The sequence below is a fragment of the Stegastes partitus genome, unplaced genomic scaffold (assembly GCF_000690725.1).
Source record: "Stegastes partitus isolate 25-593 unplaced genomic scaffold, Stegastes_partitus-1.0.2 Scaffold1424, whole genome shotgun sequence".
Classification (NCBI taxonomy): Eukaryota; Metazoa; Chordata; class Actinopteri; family Pomacentridae; genus Stegastes; species Stegastes partitus.
The window spans coordinates 119,247-124,519 of record NW_007579155.1 but is presented as its reverse complement, the minus strand read 5'-3'; positions in this window follow the sequence as shown (position 1 = coordinate 124,519).

Genomic DNA, 5,273 nt, shown 5'->3' with positions numbered 1-5,273 from the left:
CTGTGGGAGGAAGCCGGAAAACCTGGAGAGAACCCACGCTGCACGGGGAGAACATGGAGACTCCACGCAGAAAGATCCCGGGTGTCCTCACCGGGACGTGAACCAGCGACCTTCTAGCTGTGAGGCAACAGTGCTACCAACTGCGCCACCCTGCAGCCCACCGTCAAATGTAAAAGACGGAATTACTTTTTATAAAATAAAGACTTTATGTGGACATTATTTATTGTTTGTTTTTATTTTATTTATTTATGTATGAAATCTTTTTGGTTTTTTTAGTAAATGTTCTTATATATAATGTAAATATATAAACATTTTTCAATGCAGTAAAAAAAACAAAAATATAGTTTTAAAAAATAAATAAAATGCTATTTGTAAAAATACAGATTTCTTTATATAGTAATTTACATTTTTTGTTGTTTATTTCTTTTTACAGTAAACATGTTTTTTTTTTTTTTTTAAATCCGTAATTAAATAAAACAGGAAATCTGGAAGAAAAGAAAAATATTTGCCATTTTTCAAGCTTTTATTTTTCATTATCTGTAAATTAACTTTTATTTCTAACTAACGTTTTTTCTTAAAACACATTTTTTTATTGCCATTATTTATGGTTCTGGTTGAATAAAGTGCATACGACTATAAAAAAACACACAAAGCAAACTGACTAAAAGAGCAAAAAAAGACAGAAAAATCTACAATAAAACAGAGTTACATTAATTAAATTAAGTATTTTTTTTTAATAGATGTGATCTGTGATTTAACAAAACTGGAAAAATCCATAAAATCACATTAAATAATTTTTTTTAACAGCTGCTAATAAATATAAAATTTATTTACATATTTATTTGTGTGTTCTTCAACTAAACAAATTAGACAAATAATGAAAACAAACGATAATAACTCAGAACCTCAGCGTGTAGATAGAACAACACCAACTGATCTGGAGGTTTTCAACATAAACAGAGTTCTAGACGTGGTTCTAGACGTGGTTCTAGACGTGGTTCTAGACGTGGTTCTGTCTCGGTGCGGTTTCATTTCTGGATGGTTCTAAACATCTCACTGAGTTTCTGCATCACTCTTCCCTCTGACTCACTTCCTGAAGACGTCAGGATTTAAAAAGCCTGAGTTATGCTGACGACAGGAATCTCTCCGTCAGCCGGTCCGACTTCCTCCTGCTCGGCTCCGTTTGGGGATTTTCCAGCTGCTGGTTTGGGTCCAGATATTTAGCTGGAACAGAACCGACCCGTGAAGCGGCTGACGGGAAGTCTGAGGCGGCCGTCGGTGTGAAAACCAACACGTTGGTGGACGCTTCAGCAGCTCCATGTGAAGATCCAGAGCCGGCTGGGATTGGTCAGAACGCCCGGACCAATCGGATCAGAACCTTCAGCTCTGCAGCCAGACACACAGTGTGAACCAGATTTAACAGTCCAGTGGACCCTGTGGACCTGCTGTGGTTTCTACAGAACTCCTGTTGATGCTGAAGTTAAAAGATCTTCTGGTTGAAGGATCTGAACAGCTGCTGTGTGATGTCATGAGCATCAACAGGAAGTAAACAAACCTCAGACGTGTTCTGAACTAGAACCAGGGTCCAAGTTTAATGTGGGTCCAGTTTAAATATAAGCAGTGGAAATGGAAAAAATGAGCAGTGACTGAAAACGACAGCAAACAACGACTCTAAACAACAATAAACAACAATGGTAAACAACAACTCTAAACAACAATAACCAACAACAGTCAACAACGGAAAACAACGACTGTAATCAACAGTAAATAACTTTAAACGACTCCAAACGATAGTAAACAATGACTGAAGACGGCAACGGTGATCAAAAGTAAACAGTGACAGAAAACGACAGTAAACAGCAGCTGAAGACAACAATAAGTTGCCAAACTTTAAAAAAACAAACAAACACTGAACACAGCGACCGAAAACATAAATAAACAGTTTTTGAAAACGTCTCTAAACAACAAACAAAACCAAGAATCAGTGACTGAAAACAACAACAAGCAGCGATAAAGCAGCTAAAAATGGTGACCAAGAACAACAGTAAACACCGACTGCAAACACTGAAAACGTCTCGAAACCCTGAACAGAACCAAGAATGAGAGACTGGAAACAGAAAACGGCAACTTAGAGACTTAGAGACTGTAAACGACAGTGACTGGAAACTACTGAGGAGCATTAGCACGGCTGTATTGTAACATATTTATATTTATTTATATCTATACCATAGTTTTGTAGCATAAACGGTGACTGATAATAAAAGTAAACACACGACACCACGGTCCTCAGCATGAATCCAGGGGAGCCTCTACAGCAGATTTAATGACGGTTAAATGAGCTCAAACATTAGCCACTGACTTTCTAGGAACTGTGAACTGGTAGTGGGCGTGGCCTGCGGCAGTGGGAGGGGCCTGTTGAACTGAAGGAGGAGCCTGTTGAACTGAAGGAGGAGCCTGTTGAACTGAAGGAGGAGCCTGTTGGACTGGCCTGCAGCAGTGGGAGGAGCCTGTTGGACTGGCCTGCAGCAGTGGGAGGAGCCTGCGGTCTGGTGGAGCTGTGGTGAAAAGGAGGTCCGTGCGGTCATTAAACTGATCCGGGCGCTGCTCCGACCTGCACGTAGGCCGGTTCACGTGGCAACCAGCCAGCAGCTCAGCCAATCAGGAGAGCCTTTGTTGGCGCTGAGAGTGACCCACATCACATGGCGCTGGACCGAATGCGTTCGCTCTGATTATTAAGCTGTTGGGGGGGAAGCAAAGAAAGCATGAGGTCGGCTTTGTAAACACGACTCAGCTGTTCTACAGAAAGCAGACGTTACAGTAGAACCAGGCTGAAAACGACGACGTCATCTTACTGTTACTGAAGCTCTGCTGGGAGCTCAGAGAGCTGCTTTAGATTTAATACAGGAAACTGCTGAATAAAGTTCAGTGAATGTGTTTATGGGATGAGAGGACGTGACAGTTAACAGAAAAGAGGCGTCTGGAGTCTCTGAGGTCGCTTTGTGGTTGTTTTGTGTCTCCTTGTGGTTGTTTGGTATCTATTTTGTTCATTGTGTGTTTTTGCAGTCGTTTTCTGTTTGTTTTGCATCTGTTTGCTAACATTTGTGTCTCTTTGCTAAAGCTTTCTGTCTCTTTGTGGTTGTTTTGTGCTTCTTAGCAGCCATTTTGTGTCTCTTTGCAGTTGTTTTGCGGCACTTGGCTGTAATGTTTTGCCTCTCAGTGGCTGTTTTGAGGTTTTGTGGTTGTTTTTTGTCGCTTTGCTGTTGTTTTGCATCTCTGCGTGGATGTTTTCTGCCTTGTTGCGATTGATTTTGTGTCTCTATTGTGGTTGTTTTGCCTCTTTGTGCTCATTGTGTGTCTCTTTGTGGTTGTTTTGTGCTTCTTTGCAGCCATTGTGTGTCTACTCGTGGTCGTTCGATGTGTCGTTACAGTTGTGTTGCAGCTCTGGTTGGTTTGGTGGAAATCTACCAGACCTCGGACGTTAAAACCGTTTGTCATCAGCAGGTCCAGTTTGTTTGTAAATGTAACGTCCTTTCACTGGATCTGACCTCTGATTCAACACGTCTGCGGTCACATGTGGCGCAGAGGGAAGGCATCAAACCAAGCACGAGGTCGGCGTTGTAAACATGACTCAGCTCTTTCAGCCGAGGGAAAGCGCTGGACGTCAGCGTGTTACAGTAAACGTGGAAAGTCTGGCATCAGAGCGTGAAGCCAGCCGAGGCTCTGAGGAGCGTCCGGCCGGCCGAGTGACTCCGACGTTGTTTTAGCGTCTCGCTGGGAAATGAAACCGGAAAATTAGCGGCGTGGTGGTAACATGTGGGAGCTGTTACAGACAGACGCTGCTGCAGTTACGGTCAGAGTGGAAACACAGTGTCGCCTCCTGGTAGAGGATCAGACTGGGAGCAGGAACAAGGAGCTGCTTCACTGATCAGGAGCTGAGTTTGTCTGGAATAAAATCACAGTTTTAGATCCGAACCAGCTGCCAGACGGGTTTCTGTGTCGTAGTGAAGACTCAGTGCAGGAACCACGACATGGAGCACGGCCTGGTGGTGGTTCTGTGTGTCTTTGTGGTTGCTTTGTGTCTCTTTGTGGTTGCTTTGTGTCTCTTTGCAGCCTTTTTTTGTCCCTCTGCAGTCGTTCTTTGCCTGTTTGTGGTCGTTTTGTGTCTCTTCTTGTTTATGTGTGTGTGTACACTGTGTTCTAAATTATCATGCAAATTGTATGTAAGTGTCATAAAGATGACGTTCTTTGTGTTTCTATTAAACCCGTGGACTGGACGGGATCGTGTCTCAGGGCTCTTTGGATCAATGAAATCAGACTCCTGTGGTGATTAATTTGGCAGATGAGCCCAACTAAAGGGAAAACTGCTGCAGAAGGACGCTCCACATTATAAGCAGACCACCATGTTCACGCAATATGAGAAAGACAAAGCGTGAAATAGTTGAATGCCTTGGACGAGGTATGAAAACCTTTGGTATTTCTTGAGCGCTTAAGCGTGATCATCGTACTGTTGAGAGATTTGTGGCTGATTCAGAGCAGGTTGGTGCAGATGAAGGTACGATGAGGAAGGTTTCTGCCAGACGAGCACGTTGGATTAAGAGAGCAGCTGCTACAAGGCCGTGACAAAGCAGCAGACAGGTCTGGGAAGCTGCTGGTGCTTCTGGAGTCCCACGAACATCAAGGTGTAGGATCCTCCAGAGGCCTGCAGTGATGCATAAACTTTCTATTCGGCCACCCCTAACCAGGGCCCAGAAATACATGAAGACTCATTTCCTAACAGTCTTGTTCACTGATGCAACCCCAGATGGTCCAGATGGATGGAGCAGTGGATGGTAGGAGGCCAGCATGTCCCAACAAGCCTCAGCAGGGAGGTGGTAGAATCATGGAGAGAGAGCAGGTCGGCCCCTTTAGGGTCCCTGAAGGTGTGAAGATGACCTCTGACCAGTCTGTGGAGCTTCTGACTGTCCACTCTCTTCCATGGGTGACGATGCACCGTCTCATGCTGCAGCGACACCTCTGCATCACAGGCTGCTGTGGCCATAAAAGGAGAGAACTCATGGCGTGGTCCCATCCTCCACCGACCTCAACCCTCCTGAGAACCTCTGGAGCATCCTCAAGAAAAACATCTGTGAGGGTGGGAGGCTCTTCTGACATCCTGCAAAGAAATTCAAACAGAAACTCTCCAAAAACTCAGGAATGGTGAAGCTGCTGTCAGATAAGAGCTCTGGTGTTGATCTGTAAGCTGACCTGTTGAGATGTTTCTGGTTTCAGTAGAT